The sequence below is a fragment of the Delphinapterus leucas genome, chromosome 4, assembly GCF_059928025.1.
Source record: "Delphinapterus leucas isolate spDelLeu-1000000601 "Yukka" chromosome 4, BTC_Dleu_Yukka2, whole genome shotgun sequence".
NCBI classification, from domain to species: Eukaryota; Metazoa; Chordata; class Mammalia; order Artiodactyla; family Monodontidae; genus Delphinapterus; species Delphinapterus leucas.
In genome coordinates this window covers 149,799,176-149,813,928 of record NC_143132.1, presented here as the reverse complement: position 1 = coordinate 149,813,928, position 14,753 = coordinate 149,799,176, and the positions used below count along the sequence as shown (strand labels likewise).

The 14,753-nt window shown below is 50.3% G+C and overlaps 1 pseudogene; it reads left to right on the top strand.

Moving 5' to 3' along the window:
• Positions 1-12,221: 12,221 nt before the first annotated feature.
• Positions 12,222-13,037, top strand: LOC149749463 (uncharacterized; annotated as a pseudogene).
• The last annotated feature ends 1,716 nt before the right edge of the window (positions 13,038-14,753 follow it).

Below are 14,753 nucleotides of genomic sequence, written 5' to 3'. Positions count from 1 at the left end.
TATTTTACATTTTATTTCAACAAATATTCATATGTTTAAATAAAATTTTTTCAAAATAAGAAGAGATACATAGGTTTCACTAGACTGCCAAAAGGATACATAGCAGGAAAAATGGCTAAAACCCCCTGACCTAAGCGTTACATTATTAATCCAGGACTCTGAATATCCATGTGTTTTTTAACTAGAGGCACCTGTATCTAGTAGAATCCACAACGTGACCTAGCGCCCGTCAGGTAACACTCACACTGCCTACTCCACCCACAAGTGAGTCTCTCTGTATTTCTGTCTCTATTCTTGTCGGCACACAGAAAAGGTGGAGAAAGGAGCATTGCTTCTTAAAGAAGTAATGGTGCACAGCTTCACCTGAGAAAGCCCTGGAAGCTGATGATCACAGAGTTTTTGGAGCTTGGGAGGCAAACAGTAACTACCTAGTAACTCAATAAAATGCCATTAATTTTCCTGAGAAACCAGTTGGCTCTTCCACCTTCAATATGAAAAGTGAATTAAAATTTTACCTATTTCCAAAGCTATTTCCCTCCATCCATCGAGTACAACACAAATGTGTATTTAGAAACAGTACAACCCTTGCCAATTAAAAAGAAAGTTATGCGGGTAGTAGTAAAACCAGGCTAGGCAGAAGAAAGTGACACGTATGGGAGGTCCACATTTCTCAGCACTGTTGTCCCAACATTTAGAAAACACCCCCGGCATAAAAACAACGCTGTCGCTTTTAGAAATTTTATTCTGTTTGTTTTTTTTTTAAACACCAAAACCAAGATTCAGCCACAATTTAACACTGTCAATACTTATTCTTCATTATACAACTGGCACGCCAACTGTTACCTAAGCACGTCAGACTCTTCAAATCCCACACCCACACATTCTTAACTCACTGCACCCAGATATGAATAAAGATGAATAGCATCTTGAGGAAACAGCATCTCCATTCTCAAATTGCAAAAGCCATGGAGCAAAGTCCTCCTCGTGTCTGAAGGATCTCTCAGAGGAACAGGAAGACCCCGAAAGCCACGATTTTGTCAGAAAAAAATCACTTCCTTCTATGGCAACCTGCCCATTGGGTATTTAAAATGAAAAAGGACCTCACGCGTCCTTTCCAATGTTGAGGTTCTATGATTCATTTATAAAGAAATGACTTTTCTTTGTTATTTTACTAAAATTAAGTTAATTAGGTTTTTTTTCGTAGGCCAGCAGCTCAACTCAGCATCTCTTTACGGAGAATTGCTCCAGGAGACCCTATGTGGGGTGAAAGTAAAAAGTTCAGGGTGTTAACAGCTTCTTCTCTAGAAGAATTTATGTTTCCTTCGTCTCCAAACCACAGTTGCAGGAAATTTCCAACACTCAAATTAACTGTTTTCTAAATGTTTGTTTATAAATTGGACGTTTCCCACTCCATTCATTAGTGTTCACTCATTCTTTCATTCAACAGGAAGTTACTGAGTGCCTACTAAGTGCCAGGCTGGTGGTAAGCATCAGATACCACGGTATAAAAAAGGCCCATCTTTGCCCAGATATGTTTCACAAGGTGGCTAGGTGCCAGGCTAAATTATAGTAACCTCCTATATTAGTCATCTCAGGCTGCCTGTTAATTTTGTTATAAATTCCATAGACCGGGTGCAGCAGGAATTTATTTCTCTCAGTTCTAGTGACTGGAGTCCAATATCAAGGTGCCAGCATGGTCAGGGTCTGATGAGGGCCCTCTCCTTGGGTTACAGAAGGCCATGCTCTTGCTGTATCCTGAGGTGGCCTTTCCTGGGTGTGTGTGCCTGGAAAACACGAAGCAAGCTCTCCGGTTGTGTCTGGCCCTACCCTCCTGACCTCACCCAAACCTAATCACCTCCCAAAGGTCCCACCTCTAAACACCATCACGTTAGGGGTTAGGCCTCCAACACCTCCGTCACAGCAAATGTGCTATTTGACCCATAATATTAACTCAATAAACTTAAGTGTTTCAAATCCACCTCAGAAGAGTAGGACCTTGGTTTCTCTGGGGTTTGGTTCCTGAAGTGGCTGGTACGGGACAGGACCCCAGACACCAACAGGGGGTGAGAGCTACAGCAGCACCAGACACCTCAGTCCTGAGGGCCCAGGGGGGCTTAGGGCTTGGAAGCCCTCTGATGTGCTTTTGTAAGTCAGGTGTCCTTACTCCAAGGCCTGCCTGCAACTCCAAAGCTTCTCATGATCAAGTTCAATCAGACAATACAAGGAAACAAATACAGATAACGCAAAATCAGAATAACACCAGGATCCAATGTATTATAATCACGAAGCTGCAATTACAGAGTGCTTTTCATCAGGCCTGATGAAGCAGGCTGGTGGCCTAGCCACCTCTCTACTTCACGGAAGCCGGCATCCACCAAGCCCCCTCAACTAGAAATAATTCCACTCTTCTAAGGTTTGATCATTTTTCTTAAAACCTGCTCGATCAAAGCCAGCCTGGAATGGAAAGTACTCAAAAGAGGGGAAATTTCGGGCTTCCCTGGTGGCGCAGTGGTTAAGAATCTGCCTGCCAATGTAGGGAACACGGGTTCGAGCCCTGGTCCGGGAAGATCCCACATGCCACGGAGCAGCTAAGCCCGTGTGCCACAACTACAGCTAAGCCCATGCGCCACAACTTCTGAGCCTGCGCGTCTGGAGCCTGTGCTCCGCAACAAGAGAGGCCCGCGACAGTGAGAGGCCCATGCACCGCGATGAAGAGTGGCCCCCGCTTGCCACAGCTAGAGAAAGCCCTCGCACAGAAACGAAGACCAACACAGCCATAAATAAATAAATAAAATTAAAAGAAAAAAAAAAAAAGACGGGAAATTTCACAAACGTAAGTGCAGATCTTGACAGGACCCCGACTAACACCTAGCGCGGCTGACTGCTTCTCAGGGAATCTCCCCCGCCTCGAAGGAACAATCAACACACACCGCATAGAAGTTGAGTGCACCTTTTCCCCAGGATCTTAAATCCAAGCAGAAGCAATCAATCGCTCTCAGCTGGATCTGTGACATCCAGCCTTCCAAAATGGAATGTCAAGTTCCTTGTGATGTTTTTAACAGAATGAAGGGGAAAAAAAATACTCCTACATTTCTCTTCCCCCATCTATTGTTAAAATTGAAAAGGCAGGTAAGGCTATCCGGGTATCTTTGGGTGACTGAGATCAGGCTTGGGCTCTACTGAGTGGACATCTCTGCCACAGTCTGTGGGTTCTGGGAAAAATTCTAACACGTGTCAGGTTCTTTGCAATGGCTTTTATCTCCATAAGCCAAAAGGTTCTTTGTGGCGAGGACGTTTGGCAGAAAACCAGGGCTCTGAGACCTTGAGGCACTCTCACCTGTGGGCCACACAGCGCCCAGCAGAACCACATTCGAAGTCAGGTATTCAACTGCAGACCTTATCGTGGCACAGCCTGAGGACCTAGAATCCCATTCTCCCAGAGGAGACTGGATATAGCCTCTGGGTAGGCTTTGTTTTGTTAATTTTGTTTATTTTTTGATTGAATGTGTTCTACCATTAACCATTACCGTAGAAATCTGGACGTCTGACATTTTTTTGGCAAATCCAAAGCTCAGACCCGCACTGCTGCAGGCAACAGAAAGGCAGAAATAAGAGGAGACCGCAGCTGACTTCCCGGTGGATGTTACCATAACCCAGATACGATCAGAGCCCCTCTCCCTCCATGCTCTCACGCTCAGCTACACAGAGACTCAACAGACCATGCTGTTCCCTCTTGTGTGCCGGTGCTCATGTGACTCTGCTCCTCCTGAGATGCCTCTGTCTGTCTTGCCAGTTTGGTGGGTTTTTGCCATCAGTCTTTCAGGATTCAGTTTCAATGCCGCTGGCTCCATGAAGTCCATTCTGATATGCCTGGAAGAAGGCTTTGCTCAAGGCTCTTAAACCTTGTCTTGTGCTTGTTTTGTTGAACCTCTCTTCCTATGTGCAATATTCAGTGCCGGGTACATAGCAAGCGATCCATAATGCTGTGATCAATACTAGAAACAAAGACTTTTAAATGGTACTTATCACGTACTATTCACAGTACCTTATACGTATTAACTCATTTAAGCCTCACAACGACCAATGATTATACCCATTTTACGTAGAGAAAACTGAGGCCCATTAAAAGTTAGGAAATTCTGCCAGATTCGCTCAACTCAACTGTGAAGTGGCAGAAGAGGGATGAGAACAGAGTCTGGCAGCCTCTGTATGAGAAGGTGGATGGACACTTAGAAGGAGGGGAGGGAGGGGAAGAAGAAGAAGGGAAAGCAAGAGAGAAGGAAAGAAAGACAGATGAGCTGTCAGCAGTCCGGAAGAGCAGATGGAGAGAGGGGAAAGAGAAGCTTTTGTGGCAGGAAGTGCAAGTCTTTGGGCGAGGCAGGGGTAGTGGTGTGTGCTAGTCAAGTTTTAACAAGAGACTCTCTGGGAAAACAGCACTGCTTTATAATGCCTGTCAGTTTCTGTGGTGTAGATGCCCCTGCCGTAGCTGATTTCAGGCTGCCGTGTGGCATCACCAAGGGCAGAGTTTCAGAGAAGAAGTGAGAAGCCTTGTCACTGCTAACTAGTGCTAACACACCAGCTCGAACACACCGGGCATAGGTGTGCCCAGGAAAATGACAGATGGAGAGACAGGCAGGACCAGGTGACGAAGGACCTATTAAACCATCGTAAGGATGTAATCCTCCTGGAGACGACCAGGAGGAACTGAAAAGCGTTTAGCAGGGACTGACATGATTACATGGTTATAAAGAGTTAGACACAGATGAACACACAGTCAAAATTTTAGGAACTCATCTTCCCTCCATCTTTCCTGAGCGATTATTATTGTTGCAAAGTTATCAGTTGGTCCACTGCTTTCCTACTCTATCCCTTTGCCTCCCAGCTACTCTTCCCACCCTCATCCCCTCACTCTAGTCACAGACCCTAAGGATGGCGGAGTGTCTCCATCTGTCATTGTTGGATCTGTGGTATGTAAGGTCTGGAAGCTCTAAGCAAGAAAGTGAGCCTGGGCCCGCTTAAAGAGGAAGGCCAGCGAATGGAGTATAAATTTAAAAATGCCCTTGCAGACCACCGCACTGGAAGGGGCTTTAGAAACCATCTAGCTTGCAAGCGTCCTCTGTCTGAGGAAAGGGAGCAGACAGCAGTCATCCTAACCAGCCCATCACCACCAAGCTGGTTAGGGCCAAAGCTGGTTGCCCGGCTCCTGACCAAATACTCTACATGCACATAAAGACAAGGTTCCTGAGATGCTGCATCCCCCCTGCAGAGTCAAAGGCTTTCTTAGAAGAAACTTTTTTTCTACTAAGCAGGTTCCATTTCACCAGTCGGTACAGACAGACGCACGGCGATCCCCAGGCTCAGGGACCTGCTGTCATCTTCCCCCGGCACAGGACAACATGAACCATGTGCTTAGGGACCACTCGGTGACCTCGGTCCGTCTCCGTCACTCGAGGCCTTATGATCCAGTTTAAGAATTCTCCAGATCCTGGCCTCTTCCCATGGGTCTCCATCCACCTGCCCACACTGACGCCACTTCCTGATGAGTAAGAAGTGGGTAGGGACAGGAAGTGAACCTTGAAAAGCCACTGTGGCAGCTCTGCTTTGAAAAAAAAATAACTGTTGGGAGAAGTTGAAACTGTGGGCTGAAATGCACTGTAGTCTAATAATTCAACCTCACTTCAGGAGAAATTGGCCGAGGCTTCAGGACATGCGGCCAAGACAGCCAGTGGGAAATGAAATGCAGGCCAGTGTTCACCCAGCCAGGAGCCAGAAGCCGCAGCTGCTCCAAGGAAGCCCATTTTCCAGTTCTCACAAAGGCATCCCATCGCCCGGCTGTGGCCCTGACACGTGGCTTCTTTCACCCAGAGTTGTTCTCCACTTCCCAATGCCCATCAGAATCTACAAGGGTGACCCCTAGGAATAGGGCGGATAATGCCAATTCCTTGGGCCAGAGAAGTGAAAACTCATCTGGGAAGACAGACCCCCAGGAGGTCTCCGCAGCTGAGGGCCCCTGTGCTACAATTTGCCCAGGCCCATCCCAATTCACACCCACTTCTTAGAGGAACAACTATACGCCCTTTTACGCTCAAAAGTATCCCGGTCATGAACGATATGGTCACCCCAGTCGCAGACCTCCAAGGCATCTATCAAGAGGATTCAAGCAATCCAGGAACCCGAATGGGACAAAAGTCATGAATTTGTTTACTAATGTGGAACTACAATTTAGCGTTTCACTCTATTATAAATGCAGGCCACAAGCCTTGAGCACGGTACCGGGACCGGTGATGTCGCCACCCAAACATACAGGTGGGATGCTTTCCTATCACGTTGCAGGTCTGCAGTCACCCACAGCAGCATTATACTCATCCCACTGGTCCACCATCAGATCTTGTCGTGCGTACACTAGTAGGTCACAATGGTTTACACGGCTCGTGTTATAATCTTAGGTACTGCCATTTATATATCTAAAGACGTCATTCTAGGGTCCCTAAATGTGTCAGACTGCCAAAGGGCACCATGGCATAAATAAGATTAAGAGCCCTTGGCCTGGTGATGGAGAAGCCACATTTACCAAGGACAGGGAGTGTGGGAAAGACAGCCTGCCCTCTGGCTGAGGTCTCAGCTTGCCTTTGGGTTGGTCTAGACCTTGAGGAATTATTTAGGTGCATTATTAATAACTTGTACACCTCTTCTTCAGGCCCTTATCACACCCATTAGCTTTCTTCATCTTCTCTTATTTTTATGCCTTTTTTCCTTATCCTTTGGATTTGGCTTTTACCAAGTATCTCTCAGTCTTCCTATATTAACTGCTGGGCCTCCTTCCTTTGGGTGGCCCGTTTCCCCTGATGCTTGCCCCTCCTACCCCCTTTCTCTCCTACCCCCCCCCCACTGCTTCTCTGTGGCCTCTCTCCTGGGCCTCCTGACCCGGCTGGCTCTCAGCCATCCCTCTCATGAGTTTTGTAGAAGATGCTTTGAGCACCAAGAGTCTTTCGTTGGGGAAGGGTATTCATTTTGCTGGTAGGAAGTGTTTTCAAGAAGCAACTAAAACACAGACCGACCACCCAAATAAATGACTACAAAACACTCCACGGCAGGAGATGACGTGACTTTGCCAACCCAAGCTTAAATATAATCTGTAGAAAGGATGGGAAACATTCCTGCTTGGTAATTGCTCATGACCAGATGTCTAGGGAAGGTCAGCAAGCTGGACCAGGATTCTTCTCAGAGCATAAATTCCCAGTGTAGCCAAGAAAGGGATACTGCTTAGTCACTGCTACCAGGGTGAGCCCGTTGTATGCAGGCCTATGCAAGGACTGCTTTGCTAGACCAGAACTGAGGTTAAAAAACTAGAGGGGAAGCCAGGACCTTTGCGCTTTAGTTCTGGACAAATATACAAGTGCCCTGTGCCTTCTTCCAGCTACCACCAGGGGAAATATTTGTCCAGCTGTCTCTGCCAGCAAGGTACTGATTATTTACATGCAGAATGAAAATTCTACCAGTGACCTAAAAAGAAAAAAAAAAGACGAAGAAGAAGAAAGAAAGAAGGAAACCAATCTAAATTTGTATTATTCCATGCTTGAGAATGACTCACAATATTTTATTTTTTATATTTGTTTTCCATTTTACTTCTAATAAAAGGCACACGGCTTCGCTGGTGGCACAGTGGTTAAGAATCTGCCTGCTAATGCAGGGGACACGGGTTCCATCCCTGGTCCAGTATGATCCCACATGATGCAGAGAAACTAAGCCCATGGCATGCTCCACAACTACTGAGCCTGCGCTCTAGAACCCGCGAGCCACAACTACTGAGCCCACGTGCCACGACTACTGAAGCCCGCGTGCCTCGAGCCCGTGCTCCGCAACAAGAGAAGCCACCGCAATGAGAAGCCCGTGCATCGCAACGAAGAGTAGCCCCCGCTCACCGCAACTAGAGAAAGCCCGCGCGCAGAAACGAAGACCCAGCACAGCCAAAAATAAATAAATAAAATAAATTTTTTAAAAAGGCATAAATCCTTTTTCAAAAAGTGTCTTAAATCCTTTTTCAAAAACTGTCACTGGACAAGTATTAATATAAAAAGCATCTCAGAGAGCTTAGGAGAAATTGAAACCTTAAATTTTATAAACTTATCTGTTAATTTATCCTCTGAAAGAGAAAAATCTTGTTTTTATCCGGGTGGTTCTTTTTCAATATGTATTCTTTTTTTTTTTAGTGAATTATATAGCCCTTACTCTTAGCTTATTCACTTTGGGAAAATATGTTCCAGGCCTGTCAGCTCTTGAGAAGGTTGCAGACTTCATTCTTATATCCAACGGTCATTTCATTGTCATGTTGTGATGTATTAATTCACCAGGTTTTTACAAAGCACAGGTAGGTAGATACTAGTATGGCAGGTGCAAGGGCTGCCATCATAGTTCCCAGTCACTTGTAGAATAAAGCTCATGGAAGCCACAATCTGAAGATAAAATACTAACGCTATTAATCCTATGGATTATTCAAATCTAAACACAGATTAAGATATTATGTTTTTATTTAAAATAAAATCCATGAGGGAATAGCTTCTCAGGTTCTACTTGCTTATGTTTTCTTTTTCTTTTCTTCCTCCTGCTGTCCTCTTCAGATTCCACAGATCCTTATTATTTGGCTTCTCTTGTTATTAAAAATTGCTCAAGTTCAGATGCTCTGGTTCTTGATTCTCTTTTATTTTTAAGTATCTCACCAAAACCAAAACTCTTATCAATACTTCTTACTGTGTATTGCATACAAATATTTATTCATTGTGTTCTGAATAAAAAGGTTTCTTTTTTTTAATAACCTTTTCCCGGAGCCTGTTGCTTAATAATAATTGTTATTCTGTCAACAAACTTGTGTTTATATGATTTAAGATAAATACACCCCCAACCAATTGCCCCATTAGAAGTGTTATGTGGGCCACACAGGAATGAGTAAGTAAGTAAGTAGAGGGGGTATAGACCACACACATGGGATAAGGATACAGCTAACTCCCTGACACCCCTGAAAAGCTAGGAATTGGAAACCAGGATGTCCGCCCAGGTGCAGAAGAATTCTTCTTCCTGAGGTTCCCAAAAAAGAAACCATTTCTCTGGGACGTTGTCACACCTGATTTCAATGCCACATCTTTTATTCTCTAACACTGCAGTAATCCAACTAAAGCAGTATCCCCACCTTCAGAAGATCACCCTTCTGGGATGACCTGAGGTTCAGGGCTCTCCCTGAGGACTGGGGCATCTGTACATATTTACCCCTCCTTACATAAAAACAATATGCGTTTCTAATGAATTCTCTAGAAAGTGAATGCTTCCCCTGAGATAACGGAGGACGCTGGGATTCAGATCAGTCAACCCAACACAGATGGCGGACTGAGGAGGTGGGTAGGAGGGGAGGGGGGGGAAGGACAGCATCTCTCAGTGCAGGCTCTCCGGGGTCATCTCTGCCACCCCAAGGCCCTTCATCAGCCAAGCCTCCTTTCCATACCACTCATCCTCACCTCTTCCTCCTTCACCCCAAACCTACTCATCACTGCCCGAGGGCCTCTGTCCTCGTTTAGCACAGCATCAGGGATGGAAATCTTACTTCAGGTGACATAAAAGGCACCAAATTTCCACCCTCCACCTGTAACTCTTAGCTACCACCCACCCCCCAAACACACACACACGATGTGACTCTGAGAAACAGGCTTTCCCAATTCCCCTCTCTGTTTACTGACTTTTTGTTGGTTCAGCTCCAGGGGGAGAACATCCTAGTATTGTAGGTACAGAGAAAAGACATAGGATGCTCTTAGAAATCAGAATTCTGTCCTACAAGAATGCCTAGGGGCATATGGAATCCCTAAACTGCTAGAGAAAGTCCCCTTTGTTAAAGGGACTCAGGGAGTGAGAAAGGGACAAAGAATTATTTTCCCCTTTCTGAGCCGCAAGTATGTCCACTAGAAAGATGTGATTTTGCCTCAAATTGACATCGGCCTAAAGTTTAACCCAATGGTCAGAAATCCCGAAGAAATAACACCAAATCATCTCATTGCATGCAAAAGGATTTTTCCCTCTGAGGTCCAACATTTTATTTTTATTTTTTATTTTTTTTTGGTGGTATGCGGGCCTCTCACTGCTGTGGCCTCTCCCGTTGAGGAGCACAGGCTCTGGACGCACAGGCTCAGCGGCCATGGCTCACGGGCCCAGCCGCTCCGCGGCATGTGGGATCTTCCCGGACCGGGGCACAAACCCATGTCCCCTGCATCGGCAGGCGGACTCTCAAGCACTGCGCCACCAGGGAAGCCCCAACATTTTCTTATTTTCACAAATAATTGGGTTTGGGGCAGGACAGAGCCACTCAACTTGACAGAAGGACTTGACTAAAATGGTTGAGAATCCATTAAATTTTATTTAGAATCATCTAAAGGGTTGCATGGTTAGTTAATTTTTTTATTGGAAGGCTTATCAGTAGCATACTGCAATGTTTGGCAAAAGACACACATTTGTGGCGGTTTATCCACTATATGATAGCGGCTTTTTCTGGTTATGCAGATGGAGGCATTTATGAGAAATCAGCAAAATGGTCTACTTTTTAAATAAACAAGCGTTTCCCTAATTAAATTTTCATGAATTAATTCTAAGATGCTGAAAAACAGCCCCAGTGAACCTAATCTATACATGCATAAACAGAGCTTATTTTGACCATGGGTCAGAAGACAGTGGGTCTAGTACTAGTGGTACCAGAAACACACCGTGTGGCCTTGACCACATCAAGAAGGCCCCTCCCGGCTTCTGGACTGGGAAGGGTGATATCTGAGCCGACTCTAATATTCTGTGATTCAGTCACTAGAAAGGGACTCATTTGCAGAATATTGTCAGTGTGTGTCCCTAGAGCAGAGCCCTGCTCACATTCGGATCCCCCTTCCATTTCTCCTCACGTTTACAAAGGGAATGTCCTCCAAAAGATTCAGAAAAGAAATCCAGTGCCAGCAGCCAATTCCCTAAATCTGCTTCCGGTGCCAGGATCCCATCCTCTGGAGGTGCGCCCCATGGGGCTCTGAGGGGGGATATGCACCATCCGTCTCCCCAGGGTCACAGCTACAGGGGCCTCCAGTGCAAGGATGGCACTGCCAGCATGGCCTGGGGCTTGAGTAGAAAACGGGGGGCCTCACCCATGCTTCCCTGGGACAAAGGTTCTTTGGTACCAAATGGGGTTCAAAGAAGGGGACACACCAGTGTTCTCTACCCACAAGCCTAACCATTCCCACCAGTTACTGGCTGGGTGCCAATGAGCAAAGAAATTAATTTCTCCATGGCTTAGTTTCCCCACCAATAAAACGGGAGTAATAACTACCTTCCAGGGCTGTTGTGAGGATTAGTGCCCATGAATGAAATCTTTAGAGCCTGGCACAGAGTAAATGCGAATGCTGGTGGTTATTATTACTACCTGTCTCCCCAGAATAGCTCAGCAATCTGAAAAAAAAAAAAAAAAAAAAAAAAAACCACCTTGGTGTGGATTTTAAATCTTCCTTCAAGAGTTGCCAAGGGACACGTTCCAATCTGTTTCTACAGGCAAAGCAAGTGGCCCAAGCACAAAACCAGGCGACAAGCACCCAGAAAGAACCAGGTCCTGGGGTGACCAAAGTTCAGTGGTGCCGAGTGAGGGACTTAATTCTGGGATCCTACCTCAGTTATCCAGGGAATTCGGAGGAGGCCAACGCTCTATCCCCCTCGACGCCTGGCCTGGGAGGGTGTGGAATTTGCGCTCAGCAGGTGCACCCCAGCCTGTTCCGAGGGCATCCCCTGTCCGCTGCCTGGGACTCTGGAGCTTGCTGTAGGGAGACAGGGAGCTCGCGGCTGCAGGGGGGGCCCGGATGGGAGTGACCGAACTCAGGATTCCTCCGGAGCCCTGGCCAGTCGACGTCTCTTCCGGAAGGGTCTGGCCAGGGCGTAGGGCCCAGAAAAGGGGACTGCGCTGAGCTCTGCTTTCTCCCAGCTCGGGTCCGGAGAGCAGAAGATGTCCGCAGGGCAACCGCAGAGCCGGTGGTGCCCCTCAAAGCCTGCACGTGGCAGAGCTGCACAGGAAGGACCAGAGGGATTTACGGGGCTCCTGACCTACGCAACCTCCAAATTCGCCTCCTATGGAGACAGGAGGAACCAGCCGGGAATTGGATTCTCAGCCCAAGGCGCCACTTTGAGAGGGGCGTGCACCTCCTCAGAGAGAGAAAGGTTAAATGAGATGCTTCCAGGCCTTTGACAGCCCGGGGTGTTCCCCGCCAGCATCAGTGGATCCCAGGGACTGCCCTTGCCTCGCCACAGCAGTCTAGGCCCCCTTCTAGATTGCTGGGGTGCAAAGGAGGAAAGCGCCTCGCCTTTCCGCATCCGCCAAAGCGTCTGCAACAACCAGAGGATCTACCTGGGGGGGCGGAGAGCTGGGCAGACGCACCTCTGCCTGGGGCCCCGGGTCTGGGAGCCAGGCCTCCCCTCACCCGATGCCCACACTCCTTAGCCCAGCGCCCTGCGTTTCGCCGCACGCCCTCCAGTGCCGCGCTACCGAGCCTCCCGGGCGTCTGGGGCTCCCTGGGTCCCTCGCTCCGCCCAGGTGCGAGGTGGGGAGGGGCGGGAGAGGGGGGCGGGGGCTCCCACTGCAGCCTCCGCCCCCTGCGCTGTCCTCCAACCAGTTGGGACCGAGGTCTACTCGCCAGGCGCTGAGACTCTCCCCAACCCACCACCCAAGACTGCCGCCGGAGTACCGGAATCCCCTTCCCACCCTGCGGCCGTGGAAACATCCCTAACTCCCCGGCGCGGGGCAGGGAGGGTGGGCGTGGGAAGTGGAAGGGTGTGGAAGCCGGTGTCGGAGAAAGGAGGGGACACGGGAGTCCTCTTCGAGCAGGGAAAAGCTCCCCTGGTCCCTGATCTGATCACTCAGTCACCGCCCAAGATGCCAACGTACACAGAATCGGGAGGTCTGTTTCTCCCGGGGAGAAAGGTCGCCCCATCCCAGGCACCCAGAAGCCTGCCTTCCCAAGGCCGCCGGGGCCCGGCATTCCAGGGCTCGGGTCTGCCCCTCTGCGTTTCTCAGGTATCAACCCCTCCGCCATCTGTCTGTACGCACCCGTCCCCCCCCCCCCCACAGGCTCAAATTCCTTTTCCTCCACGTCTGAAGGCGGCCCGGAGCCGGCCCCTCGCCCCCTTTGGCAGAGTCTTTTGGTCCCACCCTCAACCAGATCCGTACCCATCCTCAGCTTCCTCCCCCCGCCTCACCAGCACCCTGTTCCTCCCCTAACCACTTACTTCACCCACCCGCAGCTGCACTTGCCTTCCCACGGCGCACAGCCTCGAGCCACTCCAGGGGGTTCATTCCCGAGCTGGAGGTGGCAAAAGGAAGAGCGGGCCGACTCCGGCCGCGCCGGACGGAGCCCCAGGGGCGGGGGCAGCCTTCCCCCACGTCCCACCTATACTACCTCTCCATCTCCGCTCCCACTCAACCCCTACAGGCAGGATCAGCCCCGCCGGGTCGCAAACCCTCGCCTCTCTAGCGGGAGCTGCAGGGAGCGAAAAGTCGGCTGGCAAGAACGCACGGAGAAACAGGCAGATGCCTAGGGCGAGGGGAGGTTCGGGGTTGGGGTGGGGAGAGGAGTGGGGGAAGGGCGCAAGCGAGAACTGGACACGCAACTTGCACCGCACTGGCTGAGCAGCACGCAGGGAGGGGGCACAAAAGTTTGCAGACTGTTGCACTGCAGCCAGCGGCACGCGAGCAAAGAGGGTAGACCACCCACCCCCGCCCCCAACTCGCCAAGAGGGAATCTCTCCAAGGATCTGCGCCAGGGAACCGGGAGGGGGCGGGGGTTGGACAAGGCTCAGAAATGGGGTGATAGTTGTCCTCTACCGGTGCCGGGAGGGATGGCCTAGGCGCCCGGGCCGAGGGGACGATGCCGCGCTTTGCGAAAAGCAACAGGCGTTTGCACCTTACCTTGCGCCAGTCCGCGGCCGGGGTGGCTGCTCCATCCTCGCAGCGCGGGGAGCACTGCCAGACCCGTAGCAGCCGCCGTCCCCACCCGACTGCCAGCGGGGCTGCCGGCCTCGGACCCGGCCGGCCGGGTGGGCTGGTTCTCCCGCGGCGGCTGCGGCGTTGGTGCGCGGGACGCGGGCGGTGCGTGGCTGGGCCGCTGTCCTCCGGCGCCTCCGCCGAGAGAGGGTGCGGCCCCGGGCGGCCGCGCCGCGAGGCACCGCTGGGCTCTCGCCGCTGCGGCGGCCGCTGCAGACCCTGCTCCGGGCCCGGAGCCTCGCCGGAGGAGGAGACAAAGCCGGGAGGGGGCGAAGCGCCGCTCGCCCAGAAACGCTCGGCTCAGTCGCTAGAGGGGAATCGCCTCCAGACCCGGGCCGGGGAGGAGGGAGGAGGGGACTGCAAAAGCTGCAGGGGACGAACGTGACCGCTGGAGCCAGCCTCGGCGGCGCGGGCGCCGCTCTCCCGCCTCCCGGGCGGTGGTCCGGGATGTAGAGAGAGAGGGCGGGGGCTGGGCGATTGCTGCGGGGGGAGGGAGCTGAGGTGGGAGTGTTCGCTCGGCCCGCCGCCTTCGCCGCCCTCCCTCCCTCCCCCGGCCCCCCCGCCCCCCGGCAGAGCTCCACTCTCAGGGTACTCCGGGCCGATGCTTTCTCCTGCTTTTCTAACTCTGGAGATCGGAGATGAGCCGAGCTGGCAGAGGATGCATAACGTGCTGATAGGGGAATGGTCCTCTAACAGGGAAAAAGGCTGATGCATGAAA